The sequence below is a fragment of the Lissotriton helveticus genome, chromosome 3_1 (genome assembly GCF_964261635.1).
Source record: "Lissotriton helveticus chromosome 3_1, aLisHel1.1, whole genome shotgun sequence".
Lineage (NCBI taxonomy): Eukaryota > Metazoa > Chordata > Amphibia > Caudata > Salamandridae > Lissotriton > Lissotriton helveticus.
Window position 1 is genome coordinate 1830183238 of NC_136061.1, and position 18776 is coordinate 1830202013.

Here is an 18776-nt window from a genome sequence, read left to right on the forward strand (position 1 = left end):
CCAGTAATTCTTTGGCCTGCTGCGGGGAGGTAACAGTTCACTGTATAATCCCGTTTGTGTACAGCAATACAGCATGTCCTGCGACCATCTGGACAGTGTCGGGGAGGGGCCCCTCATCCAAGTGAGGGCAATATAGCGTCTGGCTATAAGAAAGGCCATATCCACCAGTCTGCGATAGTCAGGGACCACGTCTTTGGAATATCCTAACAGTGCCAGCAGAGGGGAGGGGGTCAGTGATAGTCCAGTAACCTTATTCACCTCTGCATATACCGCGCGCCAAAAGTCCGCGACCTTCGGGCACAGCCAGACAAGGTGCAAGAAGCCCGCCGTCTGTGCTGTACATCTTTCGCAGCCAGGGGTATCCCGGAGGCCGTAGCGGAACAGTCGTTCCGGTGTGTAGTACACCCTATTGAGTACTTTAAAATGGAGCAGATGATGTCGACCGTTTTGGGAGACGCGCTTGACATTAGCGCAACAGTACTTCCATTTCTCCTCCGGGAGGTCTACCTCCAAGTCTGTCTGCCATGCTAATCTTGGTTTAGCATAGTGTGCCGTCTTCTCCGCCAGTGTGTCCCGGTAGATCCGCAAAATCAAGTGAGCCGGGGACTTAGCCGTGACAGTATAGTCGTACACCGTTACTGTCTGTGGCTCCATCATATCCTCTCCTAACAAGCGCCTGAGAGCAAGTCTCACTCTATGGAACTGAAAGCGCACGAGGGGTGGAGCGCTCAGCCTTGTCTCACGGTCTATGTCGTCCCATGTAAGAGTCGCACCGTTATGGAACAGATCACCCATGGTTGTCAGATTTAGCTTAGTCAGAGATGTCAAGACGCCCCTGTCTGTACATGGGCCCAGCCACGAACACCACTCAATCTTTGCCTCCAGAGCATACAGTAACGAGCAAGCTTGCGCATCCATGAGGTGATGCCAGGCATGTACAACAGCTTTAAGTGAGTCTAGGAGGCCAGTTCTACGGTCTCTAAGTCAGGCCAGTAGTGCCGGAAGTGGAGTAGGGTCCGCAACAATCCCCTCAATGCGTATATGTGGAGCGTCCAATGGGCCATGCATCCAGCCATAAGCATGCGCGCCTTGAGCAGCGCGGTAGTATACCTCCAAGTCTGGAGCTTGCAGTCCTCCATCTTCGTACGGTCGAATGAGCACGTCCCATGCTACCCTAGGCTGCTTCCCAGCCCAAACCAGCCGGAGTACCAAAGTGTGCAATTGTTGAAAAAACGTGCTCGAAAGCACCATTGGTATTGGTAAAAAGAAATAAAAACCGGCTCTCTAGTGTGTTATGGCGCGCTCTCAGTTGCGGTCTCTGCCTCTAGGTTTGGGCTATCGGTCTCAGGGTCGTCGTCCTCAACCACTGCTCTCCGCTCTAGGTACAGCGCCCAGTAATTCTTTGGCCTGCTGCGGGGAGGTAACAGTTCACTGTATAATCCCGTTTGTGTACAGCAATACAGCATGTCCTGCGACCATCTGGACAGTGTCGGGGAGGGGCCCCTCATCCAAGTGAGGGCAATATAGCGTCTGGCTATAAGAAAGGCCATATCCACCAGTCTGCGATAGTCAGGGACCACGTCTTTGGAATATCCTAACAGTGCCAGCAGAGGGGAGGGGGTCAGTGATAGTCCAGTAACCTTATTCACCTCTGCATATACCGCGCGCCAAAAGTCCGCGACCTTCGGGCACAGCCAGACAAGGTGCAAGAAGCCCGCCGTCTGTGCTGTACATCTTTCGCAGCCAGGGGTATCCCGGAGGCCGTAGCGGAACAGTCGTTCCGGTGTGTAGTACACCCTATTGAGTACTTTAAAATGGAGCAGATGATGTCGACCGTTTTGGGAGACGCGCTTGACATTAGCGCAACAGTACTTCCATTTCTCCTCCGGGAGGTCTACCTCCAAGTCTGTCTGCCATGCTAATCTTGGTTTAGCATAGTGTGCCGTCTTCTCCGCCAGTGTGTCCCGGTAGATCCGCAAAATCAAGTGAGCCAGGGACTTAGCCGTGACAGTATAGTCGTACACCGTTACTGTCTGTGGCTCCATCATATCCTCTCCTAACAAGCGCCTGAGAGCAAGTCTCACTCTATGGAACTGAAAGCGCACGAGGGGTGGAGCGCTCAGCCTTGTCTCACGGTCTATGTCGTCCCATGTAAGAGTCGCACCGTTATGGAACAGATCACCCATGGTTGTCAGATTTAGCTTAGTCAGAGATGTCAAGACGCCCCTGTCTGTACATGGGCCCAGCCACGAACACCACTCAATCTTTGCCTCCAGAGCATACAGTAACGAGCAAGCTTGCGCATCCATGAGGTGATGCCAGGCATGTACAACAGCTTTAAGTGAGTCTAGGAGGCCAGTTCTACGGTCTCTAAGTCTGGCCAGTAGTGCCGGAAGTGGAGTAGGGTCCGCAACAATCCCCTCAATGCGTATATGTGGAGCGTCCAATGGGCCATGCATCCAGCCATAAGCATGCGCGCCTTGAGCAGCGCGGTAGTATACCTCCAAGTCTGGAGCTTGCAGTCCTCCATCTTCGTACGGTCGAATGAGCACGTCCCATGCTACCCTAGGCTGCTTCCCAGCCCAAACCAGCCGGAGTACCAAAGTGTGCAATTGTTGAAAAAACGTGCTCGAAAGCACCATTGGTATTGGTAAAAAGAAATAAAAACCGGGGAAGGACTATTATTTTGAGCAACGATATGCGGCCTAATAGAGAGAGGGGAAGATCGATCCACTTATCCACATCATCCTCTGGTTTAGAGATAGCCACTTCATAATTTTCCCTAAGCACCACCTCTGCATCCGTGTGTAACCGTATACCCAAGTATCTGACAGAGTCAGTGGTCCACTGTATCGGGAAGTCCGATTCGATCCTCTCCGTGGCTGGAGTAAGTGGAAACATTACAGTTTTATTTCAATTGACATGTATTCCGGAGAGCGATCCGAACAGGACCACCTCCCTCAGCACTCTCGAGAGATTGGCCTCCGGATCTCGTACATATAGTAACGTGTCGTCCGCGTACGTGGACACTATAAGGTTGTATCCTGGGAATCGAATAACCCGATGTCCATGATATTCTCGTAGCGTGCACGCAAGTGGCTCCGCAACTAGGGCATATAAAAGGGGGGAGAGGGGGCAGCCCTGTCTGGTGCCTCGTTCAATATTGAAAGGGTCTTTGGTCAGGGCACCTATACAGACACGCGCCGTGGGGGATGCGTACAGCGTATTTAGAAGTTGTATAAATAGGTCCCGACTCCCATGCGTTTCAGCACCATGTGGAGAAAAGGCCATTCGACGGAGTCAAAGGCCTTTTCCATATCGGGAAAGACCGCAATCGCCACCACCTCCTGTCTCGTGTGCTGAAATGCTGCAAAAACGGTGCGCAGATTATAAGTTAAAGTGCAACTGGGAACAAATCCGGCCTGCTCGGGGGCAACAAGGGTCGGGATCAGAGGGCTAAGGCGATTTGCAATGATTTTAGCGAATACCTTCGCGTTCACATTCAGTAGAGATAGCAGGCGATAGGAGGCACAGTCCTCCGGCGGCTTCCCGGGTTTAAGAATCATTACTATAATCGCTTCTCTCATCGTGGGGGGCATTTTCCATCCTTCCGGCCTCTGTTCCACCAGCATCAATAGCGTGGGAATCAGCAAGTCGGAGAATGTTTTATAAAATGAGGCCGGGAAGCCATCACTTCCCGGAGCGTTACCTGCCTTCATGGAGGAAAGTGCCCAGACAATTTCGTCTCTTTCAAAAGGCCGCACAAGAAACTCACGATGAGTGTTAGTCAGCCATGGCAACTGTATATGAGTAAGATAATCCAGTATACGATCCTCCGAGGCCGGTCCCCTGGAGGCATAGAGAGCAGCGTAATATTCCCGAAAGCGGGCCGCCACCTGGTCATCAGACAGGTCTGTTCCGGAGTGAGGGTCGCGCAGTCTAGGCGTGGCCGCATTATGTCTCCGCTGTTTGGCCATTTTCGCCAATACCACTCCCGGGCGTTCCCACTCTCCATATGATTTAGCAATAGCATATTTCCCAAGGTGTTTCACCTCAGTATCTGCCTCCTCGTGGTATTCACAAAGTGTTTGCGCTAGCTCTTGTGACAGGTCCACGCCAGGGTCTCGGAGTCTGCGGCACTCTATATCTTTCAGTCTATTTTCAAGTAGAGTCAGGCGGTTCCAAATAGATTTGAGAACCCCTACGTGCTTAGAAATGGCTATACCACGGATATACGCCTTAAAACTCTCCCAGACGGTCAGGAAGGAGTCAACCGAGCCCTCGTTTCTGCCGAAGAAGTCTTCCATGGCAACCGCAATCTCTTCCCGGAAGGCGTCATCTAGTAACGCGTATGGGGGAAGACGCCATGAGAACGGGGGAGGTCTTCGCGATGGGGTACGGAAAGTCACTAGTACCAGTGAGTGGTCTGAGTATGTACGGGGGAGTACCACGCACGACTGCACCAGGAGTAGTAGAGTCGAGGAGAGGAGCCAATAGTCAATACGTGTGTGTACATCATGTTGGGATGAATAGTGCGTGTACCCTTCTTGCTCTGAATGTGTAGTCCTCCAAACGTCTTGTACTCCTAAGCAGGTCATCTCGACCTCTAGGACACGAGATGATGATGAGGGGCGTCTACTGGGTCTGTCTGACCTATACAGAGCAGGCTCCCTGATCATATTAAAGTCCCCACCCCATAGGCTCAGTCCTTCACCCAAATCTCTAATCTTATTGGCAAGTGTCATAAAGTGTGAAGGGCAGTCAAAGTTAGGGCCATATGTATTGATTACATACGTAATCACATATCTGCCATCAGTGTCTGACTCAACAGGTGTAAGTATGAGAGAAGATTTCGGGTTCACCCATGTCAGTACTCCCCTGGCGCTAGAGGTGAAGCCAGCCGCAAATATATGATTGTGTAAGCCTCTGTATTGTAGTGTAGGACTGTCCTGTCGCAAATGTGTCTCTTGAAGCAGCGCAAGGTTAATCTCGTGCCGCGCCAAGTATTGAAGTACATGTCTGACCTTCCTGTGATCATTGAGGCCCGAACATTCCAAGTCAGAAACGTAATAGTGTCAGCTACATGTCTTAGTGGCGTCTCGGTGGGGGTAATTCCTGCAGCGTGTCCGCATTAGTAACGTGTGAAGGTAGCGTCATGATATGGGAGAGAGAAGTGTAATACAACAAGAGCAATCTCAAATGTCAGAGAACAACTCGCAGATTTATCTATCTTATTGCCATAAAAATTCAGTGCCAACCTTTCAACAACCAAACAGTCTCCCAGACTCAACAACAACAAGAAAAAGATGTACGGTCCAGCCCATCCCACCTCCCACGCTTGCCCAACCCCAAAAAGGCTGCGTCCCAGAACCCCACCCCGCCTGTCTCCCCCAATCCCACCCGCAACTGTTGAATGGTAGGGCCTAATTCGACCAAGAACCCTTCAGTATTTGCCCGGCGTTAGCCGCCTCTCATACCATTCGAGATTACCAAACAAAGAGGCAGGCGCTGGAGACAGAAGGCAGGAAACAGGAGTTTATTCCGACGGAGCAGAACACGTCAAATCAGACAACAGGGTATCTTCTTGAGGTGCTCTAAACGCATCCTTGAGGCCTGGCCTCTTATACACAGGTTTATTGCTTTATTACATGAAACACATTCTTGTCAATACTTGATGTACGGAAAGACATCCTCGGAATCCCCGCTTCACCCCCGTTCCCACACATTTTTACAGTAGTGTTCCCACCTCAACCTCAGCATGTGGTGGTTGTCGCGCAGCTGGACATTCTGCTGGGAACGGGAAAGTGGGCGATCGTTCGGATCTGGGGGTGTGAGGGTATTGATTAACCACCGCTCCTTTGATGTGAGGCGAGGTCCTACTGTAGGGGGCAATAAACTGCATCTGTCGGGCTAGGTGATGGCCTGGGATCGGGCTGGACAATCGGACAGGGAGGAAGAGGTTATCAAAAGGGGCCTGTTCTTAGAATGGGATGAAAGAGCGAGGGGGTTCAGCACGGGATGTGGCTCGGAGACAGGGTCGCGCTAGAGGTGCGCTTATGGTCCAAGCAGGAGAAACCGGGGGCTGTCGGGGAGCGGGGGAATGCTTGCGAGGCTGGGGTGTGAGGGGGAGAGGCGCGCAGGCTATTGGCAGTGGGCGGAGAGGTCGTGACACAAAAATGGCTGCCACCTACTTTTGCGATGGGGCCTAAAAGGGACAAGATGGCGGGCTACTGTTTTCATGGTTGTCGCTCTACTTTCAACAGTGGCTGTGGTGAACATAAATGAACGCCGCTTATGCATACCGATTTTAGTCATTTTCCACAGTCCCCAGTTTTTATCATGAGTTAGTTCATTTCTGTTTATGTCTGAGGTAAGGACGTACAAGCTGACATCTAGGTATACTAATAAGGGAAGCATGTGGCTGGGATGTCTATCGGTGTCTTTGGTAGCCCATATGCATTACGGGCAGATGGAAATAATCCTGCGATCAATGTTAACAGAATCGTACATAACCACATGCAGTCGATGCGATAGGCGAGGAGGCAGTGCATACAAAATTACATTAGCTGTGTCGTATGTTAGACCTTGGAGACAGGGATATTATTTAGACGATGTAGGAAACTCGTTTGAATTCAAACATGATGTCATACAAAAATGTTCTGGCCAAATAAGGGTTATTAAATCATGATACAGAGTTAACGCTTTCTTAGTTATCCATGTACAGTTGAAAGTGACCGATGTAAGGTTTCGAAAGCTCAATTGGGTGATAATCAGTACAAGTGGTTGGGAGAGGAATTCAACTTAATACAGAGGACAGTCAAGGGGTGGCAATGTTCAAAAAAGGGTTCGTCTGTCCAGTGTCTTTTTACAGCGAGCCATCACTGGTAAGCTCTCATTGTTTTTCTTCTTTCATTGGCACTGTTGAGCACCGGCGGTGGAGCTATGCGTCCAGCTCTACTTCAGATCTCGCGTTGCAGGGTGTGGCCATTCTTTGCTCTCGGACCACAGTCCTGTGTTTGTCCTGTTCCTTAACTAACCTATCATAGGTACCTTAGGCGGGGTACCCGCATTCGGTTCTTCCTTCATGAGAAACCCTATTCTATCTTTTGTGCTGTCTTTCGTCTCAGAGTCAAGTTCAAAAATTCCATGTGAAAAAAAGGGGGGTGATGGGGGCGTGCTTTGGGAGGCCGAGGGAAGAGAGGGTGGAGTGGGATCAGATCTGAAACGGACCAAGGAGAGCAGAAATTTCAAGCAAGTGGGCCCACCAATCGGGCACAATGGGCTGGGACTTTCGGCACGAGCTCATCAACGTGCAGGGGCTTCTGGGTGGCCCTTCTTTCCTTCACTTTCCACGCTGAGAACGGTGCCTTGTCCCGCAACTCTTTGCTCTGCGGCTCCACCTAGGTCGAGGTCATAGATATTCCCCGATCTGCAGCCAGGCTGTGCGTCACATCCGGCCTCTCTCCTCCTGACGACTGCACGTTATCCTTGAATGAGTATAAAAAACAATTTTTAGAGAATTTGCAGGGGAAGACGTTTACACACTTTAATTTCTCTCCCAACCCCAAGTAGTTGGGGAAACGTTCATTGGTCACGATATGGTGGATGCTTAGTAATCCTTACATCGGTGTATGTTGTTAACTCATGCATCATTGCTGTAGTGCAGGTTGGCAAGCATTTCAAACAACACGTCTGTCTGGCGTTTTACTCTTGTTATATTTGCGAACGTGGCAAGAAGTCTGATGTCTAAAAATTACATAGTTTATCGAATTCAAACCGGCTTCTTCAGTAGAGACTCGCGTTTGTCTAAAACAAATCCTGTTGAGCTATATGTTTCTTCAAGGTCTGTTAATTTATAAAAAATGTGAAATGCTGTTATCATGGGACTATAGCTACAGTCTTTAAGATTTTCTGGGACGGCTGGTACGGAACTGGGACCATTCTGGAGGAACGGGGACGTATCGGACATTCTATTTTTGTACAATGGGCGGTGGTAATCCGAACGATGAGGGTGGTGTTACCAAAGTAATTAAGACAAAAAGCCACTGACATATAGTTCCCTTTTTTAAGGGTCAGATTAGGGGACATCAGTCGTCTCACCTGTCCTTTCTTTCTCAGCTAATTAAGTTTCATCATTTTACAGAAAGGAGAGACAGTAATATGGCAAAAATACGATCGTTTTGTTTCTGTCAATTTGTTCAAACACTGTCGTGTCTAAGAGCCAATTATTCCCGTACCGGCGAGGTACAGTGTCGTCAGTTATTCAAAAAGGGAGCGAGGGAGCCCTCAGAGGGAGAGAGCGTCGTGCGTACCAAATAGGCTATTAGTACACGTACAACATAAAAAGAGGGAGAGAGAGAGAGACGTGTACAATAATAGGCTATTCAGTGCACACACATATAGATCAGTACGGGTCAGTTTCACGTAAAAAAACACAAGCTGAGGGAAAACATAAATTCATAGTTTACGTATACACAAATACCAGATAGGGTGCGACAGTACATACATCAAGTACGAAAACTTAAGATAAAACAGAGTGCTATTTTTGGCGAAAAAACCTTTTCATGCGTGTTGCATATTTTCAGTACTCCATTTAATTCATTTGGGGGTCGAGCTCTTCGTTCTCCTTCCTTCCTAATAGCAGACAATTTCTGTTGGTAACCTCGCTTCAATAAATACTTACTCCTTTTAATTGGTCGGACACTGGTCCAGTCGTGCTTATACTCACGGTGGGGTCTTCCAACATCTAACAAATGACGATCCGAGTTGAGGTAAAGGAGGGGTGTCTGACGGATGTGCGATGGTGCAATTCTGACTTTTCTATGAGGGTGGAAGAAGAGGGGGTAAATCTAAAACATGACAATACCCCTAATTTCTGGGCTGAGGGGGGATTTTAGATGAATCCCAACCCGGGGTATCCTTAACTTTTCTCATCTAGTCTGCACATTAAGTTGACTCACTGGTGCGCGTCATTTAGGGTGTTCATTTGGGATATCGGTTGGGGTCCGAGGTACTACAATGACCCTTCAAGTTTCTGGCGTAGGCCACTCTCCCATTCACTAGCTCCAGAGAGGGAGAGGGTCGTTCCTAGGTAGGGTAAGTGCTATATTCTTTCTCGTCCTTCACATGCAGGTATCATGTTCGGGCTTGTTTTTCTTATTCCATTAACCGCTCGATCCATACCTCAGTCATACAAAAAAAAAAGCATTCGTCCGTCAACCCAGACGTGCGCCACACATGAGCATTCATACAACACAAATCGGGGCCCACGCGCGCATTCATACCATACAATTCTTCTTCTTTCTGTGTGTAACACGGTGCATTCTGGGTCTTCTCCATACTCCAACTGAAATTCCGATATTAACCTGCAGAGAAAGAGAAGGGGGGGTGACAGCGTACAAAGCACATCAGCGCGCAAAAACACGAAAATGTTTTTACCTACCACGTGCCTAACTTATCTTCTTTGGGAAGCAGTACCTTGCATCTCGGCATTGCAGCCCAGAGGAACTGGTCTATTGTCCTATTCATAGATATATCTAAATATCCGAATCTTTTACCTATTGCTTATGCTGCAGGAATGCAAAAATACGACAGATCTTGACTATTCTTTTCGCATTGTTCGTATGTACCATGCCTTTCTAATTTTTCATAACCAAAATTGCTTCATTTTACTCGTCCTTTGTATAGGAGTACGTAATGAGCGAGCCATTGTATTTGGAAAAACTTAAACGAGACAAATGGTTGCAGGATCAATGAGGGTTGATTTTATAATTGAAAGTAAAACAAGATCAGTTACAATAAAATCGTTTATACGCATACCATGGGCGAGCATCATGAGTAGCATAACTTCGAAAATACAATAATCAACAGTGAATAAGAACCAATATCAGTAGGGTTGTCCTCATGCTCAGTCAGTACCCTTCCCCGCCCGCCACGTGCTCAAGGACGGTATACATATCCCTTAATATCAAGGCTATGTAAAAAACGTCATAAGGAGTTGCAAGTCTCGCCTATACTGGCGCCATTTTGGGGCGTGGCCGGGTGGGTCCAGAGTATAGTCCAAATGCTTCCGACAACTAGCGGCCGGACCAGAATCCCTTTCGGCAGTTCAAAAAGTTCGTTAGTGCCAACAGAAAGAACAGGCTGCATGAACCGTGACTCAAAAAGGGAGGAAGGCAAAAATCTTCCCTACCGGGTCATGCTGAGGTCCCACCGGAGCTGATCGAGTGTTTCTTGGTAATTCAGACAAAAGCTGGCGTCATCATGAGAGCACCATCCTCTCGCGGCAACGTCGTGGCCACTCCGGAGAGTGGGACAGCAGGTGTATCCCTCCACAGATACGTTGAATCAGTCTTTCCTTCGATACCAGATGTGGATAAAGTGGCGGTCGCCCGAGGCAGTGGCATATCCATGGGGGATAGTCGAGCAACAGTGGCGGTGGCCCTCACCACCACTGCGGGAGTCGAGGGCCAGTGACTTTCGTAGAATTTTTTTAAAACTGAGAGGACGTCTTCAAGAGTGGGGCTCATGCCCGAGCAGGCAAGCATCCGAGTTCCAAGGTAGCCCAGAGCCATTCTAATGGACCAGGCCCAAATCCGGGGCGTCGGCCGCCATTTTGTGAGCTCCGTGGCAGCCGCCTGTCTCTGTACCGCAAGAGCGGGTGCAATTCAGCCGGATGGTGGATGAGACGCTGTGCCGCAAGAGCGGGTGAGACTCAGCTGGCCGAGCGAGGCACTGTTCCGCAAGAGCGGGCGCAACTCAGCTGGCCGAGTGAAGCGCTGGGCCGCAAGAGCGGGCGCAACTCAGCTGGCCGAGCGAAGCGCTGGGGTGCAGCTGAGGCACCTCCACCTGGGGAGGTGGGGGAGGCTCGTTCGCGCTGCCTCTCCCTCCCAGCGCACCCCACGCCGCCCGGATGCCACCTCAGGGCGGACGAATGGGAAGGCCAGTGCAACGACATCGTGGCCGTGGTGCTTCCGGGCCATCCACCCGACGACCTCTTCGGCCGATGGCTGCCAGCAAGGCCTTGGCGCGTTGGGTAGCCTCCGGCCTATTCGCTCAACGGGCCGCTACCGACGCTACCTCGCCGGCTGATGGCTTTTGTAGACTTTTTATAGCCCAAAGCCTACTAAAAAGTAGCTCAAAGTAGCCCAACATTGAAGGCGGGACAGGAACAGCGTTAAGCAGACGGCGAATGCGTTGGGTTTGTTGTTGCAGCCGCTGCCATGTAAATAGTTGTTTAATAAAAAGTTTTAAATAGTTGTTTAATAAAAAGTTTTAACATGTCACTTTGCTGGAGTGTTATATATATTTATAATGTTTGCATAGGGTTTGTCGTTATTTGGGCGGGGTGGGCGGTGGAGCCGAGTTGTCTTGCAGCCATCATGGCGTCGAGCTCGATTCTTCTCACTAGTTTCATATTTCTCATGAGGGGTTGTTCCTAATGTTTCTATTTTAGCGAGGTCAGAAAAGAGATCCCATCAGTGGCCTACTGATTTTACTCGATTCCTTTTGGTTTTCCTAACGATTTTTATGTTTTTGTTTGCTAGCACGATACAGCGGCTAACCCGCAATTTTTTATATATATATATGTCCTTTTTATTAGGGGCGTCCTCCGGTGGAGCCGGATGATCTACCTCTAATAAACGGTCCGGGCTGAACCAACTACCAACAAACGGGGCAAAGATAGGCATGACGGGTTACAAAGGGGACAAAAGTCTGCACTACCTATCCTTCACTATCCGCAAAGACTAAACAGAGTATTGCGACCCTGTGCTTATTTGTGAATAGAGAATAACCCAAAGAGAACCAATTCCAAACGATCAATGTTCGGTCAAACAATCAATCAAATGAGGGATAAAAATAGGCACGTCGGATTACAACGGGGGCAAAAGTCTGCGTTACCTATCCTTCACTATTCACAAGGACTAAACAGAGTATTGCGACTCTGTGCTTTTTTTTGTAAATAGAGAATGATCCAAAGAGAACCAATTCCAAAACAGTAAATACTTGGATAACAATCAATCAAATGGAGAGGGAAGTAGGCACGACGGATTACAACGGGGGCAAAGGCCTGCGTTACCTACCCTTCACTATCTGCAAAGACTAAACAGAGTATGGCGACTCTGTGCTTGTTTGCAAATAGAGAATCTCTCAGAAACAATCAAATGAGTAATACTAGTATTTTCAAACAATCAAACAATCAATTCGCAATTTGTCGTGTTTTTCCCGACCTTACCCGGACCGCATGGACAGTTTCTTGTCTTCCGCTTCCAGCGCCTGATCGTCCTCTATTCTCCGTAATTGCTGTGGCACTCCTGATGGTTCCCAGTCAGGACCGTAGATCACTCGAGAGAGGTCTGCTCGGAACCGGTGAAGTTCGGATGATCGGCTGCCAGACGAGGGTCTATCGAGCAGGTGCACTTCCCGATCGTTGCAGTCATTCACTCTGTCGTTGGGACCTCTCTCACTGGATCCACGCATCGCTGATGGGCCCCTGGTTGGGCGCCAATTGTTGAATGGTAGGGCCGAATTCGACCAAGAACCCTTCAGTATTTGCCCGGCGTTAGCCGCCTCTCATACCATTCGAGATTACCAAACAAAGAGGCAGGCGCTGGAGACAGAAGGCAGGAAACAGGAGTTTATTCCGACGGAGCAGAACACGTCAAATCAGACAACAGGGTATCTTCTCGAGGTGCTCTAAACGCATCCTTGAGGCCTGGCCTCTTATACACAGGTTTATTGCTTTATTACATGAAACACATTCTTGTCAATACTTGATGTACGGAAAGACATCCTCGGAATCCCCGCTTCACCCCCTTTCCCACACATTTTTACAGTAGTGTTCCCACCTCAACCTCAGCATGTGGTGGTTGTCGCGCAGCTGGACATTCTGCTGGGAACGGGAAAGTGGGCGATCGTTCGTATCTGGGGGTGTGAGGGTATTGATTAACCACCGCTCCTTTGATGTGAGGCGAGGTCCTACTGTAGGGGGCAATAAACTGCATCTGTCGGGCTAGGTGATGGCCTGGGATCGGGCTGGACAATCGGGCAGGGAGGAAGAGGTTATCAAAAGGGGCCTGTTCTTTGAATGGGATGACAGAGCGAGGGGGTTCAGCACGGGATGTGGCTCGGAGACAGGGTCGCGCTAGAGGTGCGCTTATGGTCCAAGCAGGAGAAACCGGGGGCTGTCGGGGCGCGGGGGAATGCTTGCGAGGCTGGGGTGTGAGGGGGAGAGGCGCGCAGGCTATTGGCAGTGGGCGGAGAGGTCGTGACACAAAAATGGCTGCCACCTACTTTCGCGATGGGGCCTAAAAGGGACAAGATGGCGTGGCTACTGTTTTCATGGTTGTCGCTCTACTTTCAACAGTGGCTGTGATGAACATAAATGAACGCCGCTTATGCATACCGATTTTAGTCATTTTCCACACAACAGTGCAGCGTCCCCTCTCCTCCCACCGTCCCCCAACCCACATCAAATAAGTTCAAAACAAAATGTGTTAAACAAACAATACAAAAACGATATACCCTTAAATCTAAAGACAAAGTGCACAACACTTGGGGCGTAGGTAGCTTGCACGTAAGCGTTCAGTAACAATACACAGTCAATTGACCTGTCACCCCGCCCCCTCCCTTCGTCCCAGGCATAAGGAAAATATATGACATTCAGTGCCACAAGATGCAATCTATAAACTACTAAGCATATTCAGTGCAAATGATCTCACAACTGAAACCTCACATTTCTATGTTTACCCTAGTCTCATAAGGGCATCTTAAAAATGTGATACATACATGAACCTCCGCAGTACCGGCACTTCACATATATAGCAGGATCAGGGTCTCATGAAGCTGTACAAGGCGCAGCGAGCATAATCTACTAGACACTGCAATTCCCCATAAGCATTTTACAAAAATCAGTAATAGGAGGGGGTGAAAGAAAGGCAAGTACCTTCCCGCCCCACCTCCCAAACTCACTGTCACCCCGCAGTATTATATCAGGGAGGGGCTCCGCAGTGTTGCAGGCAAACGGTCTTGAGTACATGTGGCAACAACGCCGATGAGTAGAGACGAAAGGTCACCACCCAACAAGGCCACAGCAGTGTGATGTCCCCCTCAGTGGGGTATAACATAGTCAATCCTGTTCGTCCAAAGGGCCACCCGAGGCCTCTCCTGATAAGTCATCTTCCGCTGGGTGATGTCAATTTCTGCGCCAGTCCTTCATAGCTTTCTGTAGTGCTTTCGGGTCCGTGAAAATCGTAGACTTCCCCTGTCTATTGACCTGCAGTTTGGCAGGGTAGAGCATTGCATAGTCTACGCCGAGTTCCCTTAGTTGACGCTTCATGGGGACGAACTGTCATCGAGCTTCTTGTACTCTGGCCGTGAAATCCGGGAACAAGGAGATTGTGCTTCCCTCGTATGTCAGGGGCTGCTTTTCCCGAGCCAATTTAAGAGCCACGTCCCGGTCCCTATAATTCAGGAGCTTGGCCACAATGGGGCGAGGCGGCGCCCCCGGCTTGGGTCTAGGGCCCAAGGTGCGGTGTGCACGCTCATCCACAAACATCTCGGAAAAAGCAGACTTGCTCAGCAGCTTCTTCAATAGGGCTTCCACGAACAGTTCCATATTGCCAGTCTGGGTGGTTTCCGGCAAGCCCGTGATGCGAACGTTGCATCTACGAGACCTCGCCTCCAAATTCTCAGCTTTATCTTGGAGTACCTGGAGCACCCTGCCCAACTGCTTATGTTCGATATCCAAGGTCGTCTGCGCCTCTTCGACTTCACCTATGCGCCTTTCCGACATGTCGATGCGCTCTGCGTGCTTGTCCAGGCGTGCCGTCATGCGGTCCATGCGGTAAGTGAGGGCGTCAATTTTGGTTCCTAGTGAGGCAATGCCACCCTGCAGGCTGTTCTCCATAGCAAGCAGAATTGCGCGTATATCCGGCTCCGACTGTTCTTCTCCGGTCGCATTCTCTCCATCCGCACCCTCCGTGTGAGGCGGGGCAACGGTGGGCTTGGGCACCTTACTTTTCTCAAAGGTGAGCTTGGGCTGCGTTCTGTCCTGTCGCCCCAAATTAATCCACAATGACGCGTTGTTGTTACCAGCATCAAAGTGGAGGGCTGCGGGTATCAGCGATCAGTGCCCGTGCGTTGGGTGAGTGCGTTGGATCTGTAGTGTCAATGCGCCCGGGATCCGTCAGTCAGCTCCGGGGCGAGACTCTCCAGGTCAGCAGGCCCATGTCTTTAGCCACCTAAACGAGTCACTGTAAGGGCACGACTCCTCGCTGGGTCTCTGCGGTCGTGCAGGCAGCAGGGGTGAGTATGTATCGGTAAAAAGAGTATCTTCTAGAAGATGTAGCGTCTCACTATGCAGCCCCAGAGTCTGTGTACCACGTCTGGGCAGGGACGACTGTACCAGGCCACAAGATGGCGTCGCTATTCTGGCGCAATGCTGCCTGGGGTTTCAAACCAGTTGGCGTCCGCAGCATATGACCATGAGGAAGGCTTAGTCCCAGGGCACGAGTCGGGGTACCACGCGGGTGGACGGCATCCCCCCACTTATTTTCGAGGGTTTTCCAGGGTGGACGCCGTCCACCCTGCTCAATCAAAACGCCGTCCACCCTGCTCAATCAAAACGCCGTCCACCCTTACAAAATAGGAGCGAGCGGGTGGATGGCTGAAATCGGAAGTGTATCGGACTGCCGCAGGACACCACGCCGGTCACCACGCCCCTTCACCTACCAGGTTCACCGTTGCCAGGGTACCCAATAGACGCCGAGATCTTCAACCAATGGATGGACGCCGTCCCCCCTGCGCAAAAGCACTACACCAACTATTAAATACGTACCTATTTTAACAGTTTTTTTTCCTTTTCGTGACGTCACTTCCGGTCGTGCCGTCACTTCACGTATTTGAGCGTCCCCCCACGTCTTGGTTTTGCCTTTCGTGACGTCACTTCCGGTCGTGACATCACTTCCTGTCTGTGAGCGTCCCCCCACTTCTTTATTTAGGACTTGTGCCCTGCTTAGACCCAAAGCATAGAAGGGGGGGTGCAACCGGGAAGCGGTTCAAATATGCCACAAGTCGGGTGTGTCCAACGCGCTGTCCGCCCTTGCTGAGTGCGCCTCCCAAGTAAGGGGTCATTTGTAGGCGCTTGATTACGCTGCTCCAATGCCCCACTGTCAGCCGTTACTTATAAAAAACTGCAGCAGTGTCCCAGGGGGTCCGCGACTGCGGCCGTGCCTCGCGGTTCCACAATTCCGCGGCAGTTGAAGGGCTTAGCAGTGCTCCCGGAGCCGGGCGCTCAATCTCCGCCTCCGCGGCAGGGCCGGCGGGCGAGGCAGGGTGTCTCCACTCGCCCAGAGCGCTCCGCACTATGTCGCTCCTCCGCTCAGGATATCGTCGCCGTCACACCCGCAGTGACACCGCCCGGAGGCCTCAGGAGAGCAGGCCGTTAGCGAGTGCAGCGTGCTCCGGACCTCCAGGCCGGACCGAGTCTTCAGCACAAGCCCGAAGGCAGCGGCGCCTCTCCGGGCATCTTCTAGGCAGGCGAGTCCGATCAGCAATCCCAGTGCTCAGACCCAGCCGATTTCGGGGTCAATCAAGGCAGTGCGCTGTCCGGAGCAATCGGGGGTACAATTAATGGGCAAAAGGAACCGATGTCGGCAGGATTTACTTAAGGATAGTGGCCCGGGCAGAGGAGTCCGCAGTTCAGGCGGCCATCACTATCGCCAGCTAGCTCCGCCCCTCCCTTAGTGACCTTATACATGTGAATACCTCCTCATAGAAAAGATAGTAGAGGTGTAGATCTACCCCTGTAAGTCTGCAAAATGCACTTCTAGTAAGGAGCAAGTTAAGTAGTACTGCTGTAGTACTACAAAATGCAAAAATGTGAATCAGCTCCTTAAAGCGTAGGTCATTACAAAATTATGGACACAGACACTACTGCAAGCTCTGCCAACAGAAACCTCTTTCAGTCTACCTGATGCCAGAGACATGGCACTGAACGCGTGACTCAATTTAGGACTACCCTCTGATGCAATTTCCAGACAGATACACCATTGCAGAATGCACTGGGGATAGTGATTGTGTGATTCTTGAAGATATATGTCTGCAATTACCTATGTGAAAACAGGTCCACTGTGCTAGCAAAGCACGGTGGATGCACAGTCACAAAAGAATTTACCCCGAAAGCCACTCCTACCACCCCAAGGAGAGCCATTAGATCAAAACTATATCCACCCATGGTGGATATGTTTATATTGGACAGTCAGCCACTGTCGTTATGGTTATCTATCTATCTAGCTATCTATCTATCTCCATAACCTAGGGGCATAGGTATGATCAATTAATGTTCTACCGAGCCCCAGTGGAGTTGCAGAGGCCAAGGCGGACAGGGGTGTAACTCCCAAGTACTTGTCCCCCATTATGGCAGTTGGACTGCTGAGGCCTAAATGGAGAGTTTTCTGTTTCTTGAGGGATCCAGTTTTAATGCACTCCTCTATATTAGGACCTATGTTTCTATTTTACACAAGAGCAGTCTAGGGAAATTTAAATTCAGAAAGAAAACCAGACGGCCATTTTTTGGGGTTTCGCCAAGAATTTTATGATGCATAGATGCGAAAATAATATACCCATTTTCTCATTGCAGCCTATAAGCAATGTGTTTTTTTATTGTGTTTTGCGAGGCTCTGGAAGACTTGTCGCATTTTGGGGATCCTTAAGTCAGGAGTTTTAATAAAGGGAGTTCTTAACTATAAGATCCAGATATGACTTGCTGCTTCAGGACTATTTACACCTCTCTCACCCCTTGGGCAAATGGCCGTTCGCTGGGGCTCAAATGCCCTCTGTCCTAAAGTGTCAGGGCTGGCTACCTAGGCAGCAGAATCCCTAAAGTGCACAATTGCACTGGCCTAAACGTGGCAGCTGCCGCTAATTGCGGTGCTGCTGTGCGGAAAGCTGTCGGCACTGGCACTCACTGTGCCCTCTGGAGCCACCACTGGGACTCTCTACAACAAATATGGCCAACGGTGCAGCTGGCCATGCTGGTGCAGCACTGCTGAGAAGATACTGGGGCACTGGCACTCACACTGCCCTCCGGGCCCCCACCGGGGCTCTCTCAAGCAAAACATGCCCTAATGTTGCCAGCTACGGTGGCGCAACTGAGAAAAAAAAGTGAATATATGCACGGCACCTTGGTGCTCTCTGGGCCCCCACTGTGGCCGTAAGAACAAATTATGCCCATTGTTGCAGCTGCCCACTGTCAAACGGGGCAACTGTGGCCAAAAAGCGCCGACCATGTGCCTCGATCGGCACCAACTCACCGGAGCACTTGGGGACTCTAACCAAACAAAATTGCCCCCAACATTGGAGCGTCCCTCAACGATGGGACCGCTCAGGCCAAGCACCAACAACGTGCCTCGAAAGGCAAAAACAAGGCCCCCATTCACCGGGACCCTCTGGACGCTGCTCCCCTGGTCGGGTCAGCAACATGTGGGACTCTCTCTGCTCACAAGAGCCCTGCCTCGAATCCGGCCAGCCCTTCCTCCTGACAATCCCTTTGGCACCGGTCTATGCTAGGGAGGCTCTCCTCCTGCTGGACTCTGCAGGCAGGAACACGGTCTGCTGCAGAGACTTCTCTTGTACTCGGGCGAAGGCAGGGCTTTCCTGGCTCTTCTGTGGACGCGGGGCTTCCCTCACTGATGCGGAAGTCCCGCTCCTTATCAGGCACCACGTTGAATGGCTTCCTCTCCGGCCGCGCTGCAATTGGCAGCCTCCAGCTGGTT